The 12,345-nt window shown below is 42.5% G+C and overlaps 1 long non-coding RNA gene across 2 annotated transcripts in view; it reads right to left on the reverse strand.

Annotated features, from left to right (window-relative positions):
- LOC121400418 overlaps positions 1–12,345 on the reverse strand; it is a 31,973-nt gene that overhangs the window by 5,012 nt on the left and 14,616 nt on the right. For both annotated transcript variants that reach the window (XR_005965742.1, XR_005965743.1), the window contains exons 3-4: positions 7,570–7,590; positions 1,518–1,538 (exon numbers count right to left, since the gene is read on the reverse strand). This is a non-coding gene — a long non-coding RNA (uncharacterized LOC121400418). The remainder of the gene's footprint in view (positions 1–1,517; positions 1,539–7,569; positions 7,591–12,345) is intronic.

A 12,345-nucleotide genomic window follows, 5' to 3' on the forward strand; every position in this document is an offset into this window, starting at 1 on the left:
AACCTCTTCACTGTCAACTGAACCACCTATGCTGCTTCAAATGAAAGTTCCGCTGTGACGGAAAAAAAGGGACGCCGGCGTCAAAAAACGGTCACCGGCGTCAAAAAACGAGACGCCGGCGCCGTTTCGCAAATTTTTCACCGCTTAGCGAATTTCACTAATTTTTCGGCGAAGCGAAATGACGCAAATTCACCCATCTATAGTGGAAACCTAAAGCAAAAGCTTTGTCAAGCAAAAATGTATTTGAGTTCAGAATGGTTTTCCACATAAGGGATCTTTCTATAATTTGGATCGCCATACCTTAAGTCTGACAAAAAAATTATTGAAATGTTCAATAAACCCAATAGGATCATTTTGTCACCAATATGGAGTAATGATATGTTAGTTGGGATCAAAAAGCGATGGGAGGAGGCCAGAAAGGTAATGGTTACACTTGGCAAAGAAACTGGAGGCTCAAGACATGCCATGCTGTGGATAATAAACGCTTTTGAGACTGCCCCATTCTTATTACATATATCCTGCTATCTGTCTATAATGACCTCTAATGTACTTGTAATTATTTCCCTTGTAGGCACATTTTTATCCCAGAGAAAACAACTCCAACCGTTATATTATTATGCGGTTTAACTGTCAGAAGTGCTTTAGTAGTCATGTGCACAACATTGTGCATTGCGCCAGATGCAACTCTGTGGTCAGCCACAATGATGCTACAATGTAGGGAAATATATGGTGAACTGAAGTTCATTAGCAGTAAATGCAAGGGTAGGCAAAAAAATTAATCCTAGTTGTACACTTATTAGGCTTGGATTTGAGGCCTGTGTTGGCTCGATCTCTGGATAACTAACTATAGAAAGTCTTGTGTCTTCTTAAACTAAAAAATAGTTAAAATATAATTTGATCCCACTATAGATCCCTTGTTAAGCCTCATCCAAAGCACACAGTAGACATGTTTTGGACACCAAAAAGTTTAAAAACACAGTACTGTCCATAAGAGTTTTTCTCATATTACATACTTTGGGGGTAACAAGAAGACATATAGTTCTGTGAAGTCCTTAGTCTCATTCCTTTATATGGTCACGGTACTTCATGGTGATTTGGAAATTTTAGCGATGAACGAATCTGCTCCATTTTGCTTCGAGGAAAATTCGTGAAACAGTGAAAAAAAAATTCAAAATGGGCGAAAAATTTGCACATCACATTGAAGTCAATAGGCGTCAACATTTTTTATGCTTAATTTTTTTTCTCACTACAAATGCATTAAATTCAATGGGTGTTTTCCTTGTAGCGACTTTTTTGTCTCAGCAACTTTTTGGCCAAATGCAATAAAGTCAATAGGTGCTTTTTCTCATGACAACTTTTCATTAATGTTTTTGCACCGATTAGTTCAAGAAATAATAACCTTTAAATTTTTGTTGTCAAATGAACAGTCATACGACTTGAGGCAGACCCCCAAAAAATGTGGAAACCATGATGTAATGAAAGATCTTTACAAGAGACAAATTATGCATAACCCTTACCTGGAGGAGTAGTTTTTTTAGCTAGAATGATAAATAAAGTACAGATACAAATGAAGTATTGTTGAAATAAATCATTTTCAAATAAATATAGTTAGGCATTAAACCTTATCATTAAGGTTACAAAAATTCATTGTTAAGTTGGGTTGAAAAAAGACCAAAGTCCATACACTTCAACCCCTAAAATGAACCCCAGGACACATACACATACAGATATATCTATACATTCACATATACATATATATACATACATATATATATATATACATATATATATATATATATATATATACACATACATACATATATATATATATATATATATATATATATATATATATATATATATATATATATATATATATATATATATATATATATATATATATATATATATATATATATATATATAGTCAAATACAAGAGTCCTCTGCACTCAACCCATTATCAATATATTTAAGACAGCGACATTTTGTGCATACTGATACTAAAAAATGCCTTACCCTTTAAACAAAACAGGGATTGTTTGTCCATATATTGCAATATATTTAAGCTGGCCAACTACATCAAAGTCATCCCATATCTGGCCAGCCCTATGCTCAATTTTATCTGATTCATTAAGAATTCTATTGCTTCATTATACATTTTACAAAGGGACTTGGTTTTACCTGCAACTTAACTTGCTGCTTTCAAAGTAAACCTCCATACTTGGCTGCCCTTTTATTAGACACCAGTGGGATCACCTGACTATAGTCAGGTGATCCCACTGGTGTCTAATAAAAGGGCACAAATAGTCACAAACAGGCAGTATCAGGATTGGAGAGGATCAGGATAGTCAAGAAGGCAGGCAAGGTCAAACTCAGTAGATAAGATAGGTTTCAAAAGAATAAACACCCAGGAACTTTTTCTAAATAGAACCTAACAACGGGCAATGTGATTTTGCAAAAGCCCCTATAAATACTATTTGAATTTCGCGCCATTACACATGACGTCATCACGCCAGCACATAAACCAGGAAGCACGTTGGCACGCATCATAAGGGAACTATTCACTGAAGAGAAAGGAGCTGTGCAGCGGGCATCCACACCGAAGGAACGACAGTGAACCCGACTGCCAACTAGACCACTAGGGTAAGGTTTCCTTACATTACCCCCCTCTAGGAGGGGCCACTGAACCCTCAAGCTTACCAGGAGACCTTGGATGGGACGGTTTCCTAAGGTGGTCAACCCTGGCATCAGATTTGACCAGACTTTTCACCAACAATGGAGGAGGACATGATAGCTGGTGGACCTGCATGGCTGGTTTTAACACAGAAACATGAAACAGGTTAGACAACATAAATATCTCAGGTAACTCAAGACGGACAGAGGTTGGGTTCACAATTTCCACAATAGGGTATGGACCTATAAATCTGGGCCCCTGCTTAAGAGACGGAATTTTAAGCTTAATATTCCCTGTGGATAGCCAAACCAAGCCCCCAACCTGATATTTGGATACTTCCCATATGGGTCTTATCGGCTGCTCTTTTCTGAGAGGATGTAACTGCCTATAGGGAACTATGTACCCCAGAACGAGACTTAGAGCAATGCTCAACAGAAGAGAGTTTCTCTAGAGAAGTAACTGCCACCATTAGAGTGGAAGCTAGACATGAGTCTTCCGTCATTCAATACCAGAGATGGGCATTATGAGTACCTGGTAATGCCCTTCGGCCTTTACAACGCCCCTATCCTCTTCTAAGAATTTGTGAATGACATCTTCAGAGATTTTTTGGGGCAATCTGTAGTCGTGTACCTGGACGACATTTTAATCTTCTCCAAAGACTTGGAAACTCACCGAACCCGGGTGAAAGAGGTGCTTTCTCGTCTGAGACAAAACTCCCTATTTGCCAAGTTGGAGAAGTGGGTCTTTGAGGTCCCCAAGACTCCATTCCTGGGGTATATCATCTCTCAAGAGGGGTTCGAGATGGACTCTTCCAAGGTCACGGCAATCCAGGACTGGCCTCTCCCCACAAGTACCAAGGCCATCCAAAGATTTGTCGGTTTCACTAACTACTACCGACAATTTATCAAGGGGTTCTCTTCCCGTATTGCTCCTGGCTCCTGGCTCACATCCGGAAGGGAGGAAAGCCTAATGCCTGGCCTCCGCATGCTCTGGAGGCCTTCCAGTCTTCGAAAGATTTGTTTGCTTCGGCTCCTGTCCTTCGACATCCTGACCTTTTGCAACCCTTCTTCATTTAAGTAGATGCGTCCAACGTGGGGGCTGGTGCCATCCTTTCTCAGAAGCAAGTCGCAAATGGAAAATTGCGCCCTTGTGCGTATTTCTCAAAAAAATTCTCTCCAGCAGAGCAAAATTACAATGTGGGGAATCGTGAGCTTTTGGCAGGGAAACTTGCACTTGAGGAGTGGCGACATTTCCTGGAGGGAGCCCCTCAACCTGTGACCAATTACAACAATCACAAAAACTTAAGAGTTCATCCAGACTCTCAAGAGACTGAATCCCAGTCAGGCTCATTTGGCACTCTTCTTCACTCAATTTAATTTTGTCCTTACATATCGTCCTGGCTCCAGAAACCATAAGGCGGAGCCCTATCCACAAGTATTCACCCCGAGGGGCGCATCAATGTAGACCATGAGCCAATTGTTCCTCCTACAAAGATCATTGCTTCCCTATTCCCACAACTGGCCGGTCAGATCCTATCTGTCCAGTCATCTGCTCCTGCTGATATCCCCATTGGTATGGTTCATGTACCACCCGAACTCCGCATACTCATTCTTCAGCAAAGCCACTGTTCCAAGCAAGCTGGACATCCAGGTACTCAGAAGACCTTTGAGCTTATCAGTCGACTCCTCTGGTGGCCTTCCCTACAGAAGGATATGAAGGACTTTGTGGCAGCTTGTGCCATCTGTGCACCATCTAAATCCAGTCACACTCGCCCTAGTGGGCTGTTACAACCCCTACCCATTCCTTCTCATCCTTGGACTCATTTGGCTATGGACTTCATTGTTGAATTACCACCTTCCAAGGGGAACACGTGATTTGGGGGTTATTGACAGCTTCAGCAAGATGGCACACTTTATCCCTCTTCGCAAACTTCCCTCTGCCATTGAACTCTCTCAGTTGTTCATTCAACTTATTTTCCGTCTTCATGGCTTCCAAGCGGCGATTGTATCAGAGTTTCCCAGTTTGTGTCCAAGTTCTGGTTCTCATTGTGTAAAGACTTGGGTATCGCTCTTCAATTCTCCTCTGCCTATCACCCTCAAACCAATGGGGCAGCTGAAAGAGTAAACCAAGCACTGGAAAAGTTCCTGAGAAGTCATGTATCCCTCTGCCAGGATGATTGGTCCGATCTACTTCCCTGGGCGGATTTTACTCACAACAACGCTTGCCATGCCTCTACGGGTAGATCACCCTTCTTGACCCTGTATGGACAACATCCTCAAGTTTTCCCTCAGGACTTCCTCTTATCCGAAGTTCCAGCGGCCGATGATCATGCAGCCCACATGTCAGCCATTTGGTCGGCAACCAAAACCAACTTAGAGATAAGTTCCTTGTCCCACAAGAAGTATGCTGATCAAGGATGAAATTCTTCTCCCTTATATAAAGTAGGGGACAAAGTGTGGCTCTCTTCGAGGAACATTCGTTTCAAGATTCCTTCCCCCCAGTTGGGTCTGAAATTTCTTGGTCAATACTCCATTGTGGAGATCATCAACCCCGTGGCTGTCAGACTTAAGCTTCCCCCTGAGATGCGAATCCCTAATGTGTTCCATGTGTATTTGGTAAAACAAGCCATCTCTAATCGGTTCTCTTCTGAACAATCTCCTCCTTCTACTATCTCCGTAGACGGCCAACAGGAATACGAGGTAGAGAAGATCTTGGACACCAGAATCTCCAGAGGGTCGCTACAATTCCTGATTCACTGGAAGGGTTTTGGCCCCAAAGAGTGTTCCTGGGAGAAACATACCGATGTCCATGCTCCTCGCCTGGTGAGGGAATTTTACAAGCAATTTTCAAAAGAAATCTTGTGAGGGTGGTCCAGTGGCTCCCCCTGGGGGAGGGGGGACTGTCAGGAGTGTCCGATGGCGCTCCTCTCCTCTTTGGCGTCACATCCATGATGGCGGCACCCATGACCCACGTGGTCCGACGTCGGTGCAATGACATCAAACTCATAGAATGAAATTCAAATACTTAAGGACTTCCAGGTCATGGGTTCGATGCCCGATTGTAGGATTTCCTGTTTGTTTCCTGGGTGCTGACTGATTCCTTCCTTCTTGACCCTGCCTGAACTTGGATTTTGCTGTATTCTGCCTGCCTACTGAACCTTGCCTGGAATTTGACAACCATTACTTCTTATCCATTCTGATACTGCGAACCTGGTCCTTCACCCCCAAGCTTCCTCCTTGGTCCCGACAACTCCTTCTGGGAGCTGATTTTATCCCAGAGAAAACAATTCCAACCGTTATATTATTGTGCGGTTTAACCATATGCTTTAGTGGTCATGCGTACAACATTGTGCATTGCGCCAGATGAAACTCTGTAGTTTGCCGCAATGATGCTGCAATGTAGGGAAATATATGGTGAACTGAAGTTCATTAGCAGTAAATGCAAGGGTAGGCAAAAAAATTAATCCTAGTTGTACACTTATTAGACTTGTATTTGAGGCCTGTGTTGGCTCGATCTCTGGATAACTAACTATAGAAAGTGTTGTGTCTACTTAAACTAAAAAATAGTTAAAATATAATTTGATCCCACTATAGATCCCTTGTTAAGCCTCATCAAAGCACACAGCAGACACGTTTTGGACACCAAAAAATTTAAAAACACAGTACCGTCCATAAAAGGTTTTTTTCATATTACATACTTTGGGGGTAACAAGAAGGCACATAGTTCTATGAAGTCCTTAGTTTCATTCCTTTATATGGACATGGTACTTCATGGTGATTGGGAAATTTTAGCGATGAGCAAATCTGCTCCATTTTGCTTTGAGGAAAATTCGTGAAGCAGTGAAAAAAAATTCAACATGGGCGAAAAATTTGCAAATCACATTGAAGTCAATAGGCGTCAACATTTTTTATGCTTAATTTTTTTCTCACTACAAATGCATTAAAATCAATGGGTGTTTTCCTTGTAGCGACTTTTTTGTCTCAGCAACTTTTTTGTCCAAATGCAATAAAGTCAATGGGTGCTTTTTCTCATGGCAACTTTCATTAATGTTTTCGCACCGATTAGTTCAAGTAATAATACCGTATATACTCGAGTACAAGCCGAGTTTTTCAGCATCCAAAATGTGCTGGAAAAGTCTACCTCGGCTTATAATTGAGTCAGTGGGTAGTAGCTGAGAATGCAGTCACTTTTAATCATTCCTATACCAACAGTTGAATTGGGAAGAGACAGCAATATCACACAGCGCCCTCTGTTGGTTATATGAAAGAATTACAGTACATCCTCTGTTGGTTTTATGATAGAATAACAGTGACTGCAATATCACACAGCGCCATCTGTTGGTTATATGAAAGAATAACAGTGACTGCAATATCACACAGCACCCTCTGTTGGTTATATGAAAGAATAACAGTGCGTCCTCTGTTGGTTATATGAAAGAACAACAATGACTGCAATATCACACAGCGCCCTCTGTTGGTTATATGAAGGATTAACAGTGATGGCAATATCACATAGCACCCTCTGCACATGGTAGTGGGGCAGTGGGACAATGCACACAGTAATCCATTTGGCAATTCTCTGTCACCATCAACTTCGCAATGAAGTCCGGTTGATCGCTGGGGGGGTCGCATTCGCGGAATGTGCGCTGCTGGGAGACAGGGCTGTAGTTGTGTCTAGGCTTATACTCAAGTCAATAAGTTTTCCCAGTTTTCGTAGGTAAAATTAGGTACCTCGGCTTATACGCAGGTCGGCTTATACTCGAGTATATACGGTAACCTTTAAATTTTTGTTGTCAAATGAACAGTCATACAACTCGAGGCAGACCCCCAAAAAATGTGAAAACTATGATGGAATGAAAGATGTTTACAAGAGACAAATTATGCATAACCCTTACCTGGAGTAGTTGTTTTTTTAGCTAGAATGATAAATAAAGTATAGATACAAATGAAGTATTGTTGAAATAAATCATTTTCAAATAAATATAGTTAGGCATTAAACCTTATAATTAAGGTTACAAAAATTCATTGTTAAGTTGAGTTGAAAAAAGACCAAAGTCCATACACTTCAACCCCTAAAATGAACCCCAGGACACATACACATACTTATACAGATATATCTATACACTCACATTATATATATATATATATATATATATATATATATATATATATTATATATTAGTTATAGATCACTATATAGCCTTGGATATTATGCCTGTTCAAGAAATCATCCAAGCCACTCTTAAAGGCATTAACAGATTCAGCCATCCAACATTCCCCGTAGTGCATTCCCCAACCTCTTCACTGTCAACTGAACCACCTATGCTGCTTCAAATGAAAGTTCTCTTCCTCTAGTCTAAAGTTCTACAGATCTTTGCTGTTGGAAAGAAGATGTCCCACTGCATACACATTTTATGGTAACTGGTATCGTTGAAGAATACCTTGAGGTGGAAACCTAAAACAAAAGTTTTGTCTGAGAAAAATGTATTTGAGTCCAGAATGGTTTTCCACATAAGGGATCTGTCACGTTCGGCACCCTATATCCAGAACCCAAGCTAGGCTCCCTGGTCTAGGCTCTCACTTCTGCCTTTAACCACCGCCTTTCACCTTGGGAAGAGCCCTCGGCTAATCGCATGCCGCCAGGTCTTATATGAGAGAGGAGCAAAGCTAACAGTTCTGGACGAGCAAAGGGGCACGATCGTCTCACCAGGATACTGAAAGGAAGGACACCACCAGGAACAGGCAGGCCGGGCCAGCACAAGCAGAGAATCTTCAGACAGGCCGGAATCAGGATAGGAGAGCTTAGAATAGTCAGAGTACAGGCAAAAGGTCAGATTGGAGAACTCAGCGTAGTCACAAACAGGCAGTATCAGGATTGGAGAGGATCAGGATAGTCAAGAAGGCAGGCAAGGTCAAACAGAGTAGATCAGATAGGTTTCAAAAGAATAAACACCCAGGAACTTTTTCTAAATAGAACCTAACAACGGGCAATGTGAATTTTGCAAAAGCCCCTTTAAATACTATTTGAATTTTGCGCCATTGCGCATAACTTCATCACGCCAGCACATAAACCAGGAAACACGGTGGCGCGCCATAAGGGAACGGTTCACTGAAGAGAAAGGAGCTGTGCAGCGGGCATCCACACCGAAGGAACGACAGTGAACCCCACTGCCCACTAGGGTAAGGTTTCCTTACATTACCCCCCCCTCTAGGAGGGGCCACTGAACCCTCAAGCTTACCAGGAGACCTGGGATGGGACTGTTTCCTAAGGTGGTCAACCCTGGCATCAGATTTGACCAGACTTTTCACCAACAATGGAGGAGGACATGATAGCTGGTGGACCTGTATGGCTGGTTTTAACACAGAAACATGTATATAGTATAGTATAGGGAACTATGTACCCCAGAACGAGACTTAGAGCAATGCTCAACAGAAGTGAGTTTCTCTAGGGAAGTAACAGCCACCATTAGAGTGGAAGCTAGACATGAGTCTTCCGTCATTCAATACCAGAGATGGGCATTATGAGTACCTGATAATGCCCTTCGGCCTTTACAACGCCCCCATCCTCTTCCAAGAATTTGTGAATGACATCTTCAGAGATTGTTTGGGGCAATCTGTAGTCGTGTACCTGGATGCCATTCTAATCTTCTCCAAAGACTTGGAAACTCACCGAACCCGGGTGAAAGAGGTGCTTTCTCGTCTGAGACAAAACTCCCTAGTTGGAGAAGTGTGACTTTGAGGTTCCCAAGATATCAATTCCTGAGGTACATTATCTCTCAAGAGGGGTTCGAGATGGACTCTTCCAAGGTCATGGCAATCCAAGACTGGCCTGTCCCCACAAGTACCAAGGCCATCCAAAGATTTGTCGGTTTCGCTAACTACTACCGACAATTTATCAAGGGGTCCTCTTCCCATATAGCTCCTGTCCTATTCACCCTGAGGGGATCATCAATGTAGACCATGAGCCAATTGTTCCTCCTACAAAGATCATTGCTTCCCTATTCCCACAACTGGCCAGTCAGATCCTATCTGTCCAGTCATCTGCTCCTGCTGATATCCCCATTGGTAAGGTTTATGTACCACCCGAACTCCGCATACTCATTCTTCAGCAAAGCCACTGTTCCATGCAAGCTGGACATCCAGGTACTCAGAAGACCTTTGAGCTTATCAGTCGACTCCTCTGGTGGCCTTCCCTACAGAAGGATGTGATGGACTTTGTGGCAGCTTGTGCCATCTGTGCCTCATCTAAATCCAGTCACGCTCACCCTAGTGGGCTGTTACAACCCCTACCCACTCCTTCTCATCCTTGGACTCATTTGGCTATGGACTTCATTGTTGAATTACCACCTTCCAAGGGGAACACCGTGATTTGGGTGGTTATTGACAGCTTCAGCAAGATGGCACACTTTATCCCTCTTCGCAAACTTCCCTCTGCCATTGAACTCTCTCAGTTGTTCATTTAATTTATTTTCCATCTTCATGGCTTCCCAGCGGCGATTGTATCAGACAGAGATTCCCAGTTTGTGTCCAAGTTCTGGCACTCATTGTGTAAAGACTTGGGTATCGCTTTTCAATTCTCCTCTGCCTATCACCCTCAAACCAATGGGGCAGCTGAAAGAGTAAACCAAACACTGGAACAGTTCCTGAGAAGTCATGTATCCCTCTGCCAGGATGATTGATCCGATCTACTTCCCTGGGTGGATTTTGCTCACAACAACGCTTGCCATGCCTCTACGGGAAGATCACCCTTCTTGACCCTGTATGGACAACATCCTCAAGCTTTCCCTCAGGACTTCCTCTTATCCGAAGTTCCAGCGGCCGATGATCATGCAGCCCACATGTCAGCCATTTGGTCGGCAACCAAAACCAATTTAGAGAAAAGTTCCTTATCCCAAAAGAAGTATACTGATCAAGTACGAAAGTCTGCTCTGTTATATAAAGTAGGGGACAAAGTGTGGCTCTCTTTGAGGAACATTTGTCTCAAGATTCCTTCCCCCCAGTTGGGTCTGAAATTTGTTGGTCCATACTCCATTGTGGAGATCGTCAACCCCGTGGCTGTCAGACTTAAGCTTCCCCCTGAGATGCGAATCCTTAATGTGTTCCATGTGTATTTGGTAAAACCAGCGATATCTAATCGCTTCTCTTCTGAACAATCTCCTCCTTCTACTATCTCCGTAGACGGCCAACAGGAATACGAGGTAGAAAAGATCTTGGACACCGGAATCTCCAGAGGGTCGCTACAATTCCTGATTCACTGGAAGGGTTTTGGTCCCGAAGAGTGTTCCTGGGAGAAACATATCTATGTCCATGCTCCTCGCCTGGTGAGGGAATTTTACAAGCAATTTCCAAAGAAACCACATGAGGGTGGTTCAGTAGCTCCCCCTGGGAGAGGGGGTACTGTCAGGAGCGTCTGATGGCGCTCCACTCTTCTTTGGCATCACATCCAAGATGGCGGCTCCTATGACCCACGTGGTCCGACGTCGGCGCAATGACCTAAAATGCATAGAGCGAAATTCAAATACTTAAGGACTTCCAGGTTATGGGTTTGATGCCCGATTGTAGGATTTCCTGTTTGGTTCCTGGGTACATCTATAATTCGTGCTGACTGATTCCTGAACTTCTTGACCCTGCCTGAACTTGGAATTTGCTGTATTCTGGCTGCCTACTGAACCTTGCCTGGAATTTGACGACAACTTCTTATCCCTTCTGATACTGCGAACCTGGTCCTTAACCCCCAAGCTTCCTCCTTGGTCCCGACTACTCCTTCTGGGATCCGATAGGCCACCTGACACTGCTATCTTTGAAGAGTACCTTGAGGTGGAAACCTAAAACAAAAGCTTTGTCAGGCAAAAATGTATTTGAGTTCAGAATGGTTTTCCACATAAGGGATCTTTCCATAATTTGGATCGCCATACCTTAAGTCTGACAAAAAATTATTGAAATGTTGAATAAACCCAATAGGATCATTTTGCCACCAATATGGAGTAATTATATCTTAGTTGGCATCAAAAAGCGATGGGAGGAGGCCAGAAGGGTAGTGGTGATGGTTACACTTGGCAAAGAAACTGGAGGCTCAAGACATGCCATGCTGTGGATAATTTAACGCTTTTGAGACTGCCTTTAGCCCTATCATTCTTATTACATATATCCTGCTATCTGTCTATAATGTCCTCTAATGTACTTGTAATTATTTCACTTGTAGGCACATTTTTATCCCAGAGAAAACAACTCCAACCCTAATATTACTGTGCAGTTTAACCATCAGAAGTGCTTTAGTGGTCATGCGTACAACATTGTGCATTGCGCCAGATGCAACTCTGTAGTTTGCCACAATGATGCTGCAATGTAGGAAATATATGGTGAACTGAAGTTCATTAGCAGTAAATGCAAGGGTAGGCAAAAAAATGAATCCTAGTTGTACACTTATTAGACTAGTATTTGAGGCCTGTGTTGGCTCGATCTCTGGATAACTAACTATAGAAAGTGTTGTGTCTTTTTCAATTAAAAAATAGTTAAAATATAATTTGATCCCACTATAGATCCCTTGTTAAGCCTCAACCAATGCACACAGTAGACACGTTTTGGACACCAAAAAGTTTAAAAACACAGTACCGTCCATAAAAGTTTTATTCATATTACATACTTTGGGGGTAACAAGAAGACACATAGGG

Source organism: Xenopus laevis, chromosome 2S (assembly GCF_017654675.1).
Source record: "Xenopus laevis strain J_2021 chromosome 2S, Xenopus_laevis_v10.1, whole genome shotgun sequence".
Lineage (NCBI taxonomy): Eukaryota > Metazoa > Chordata > Amphibia > Anura > Pipidae > Xenopus > Xenopus laevis.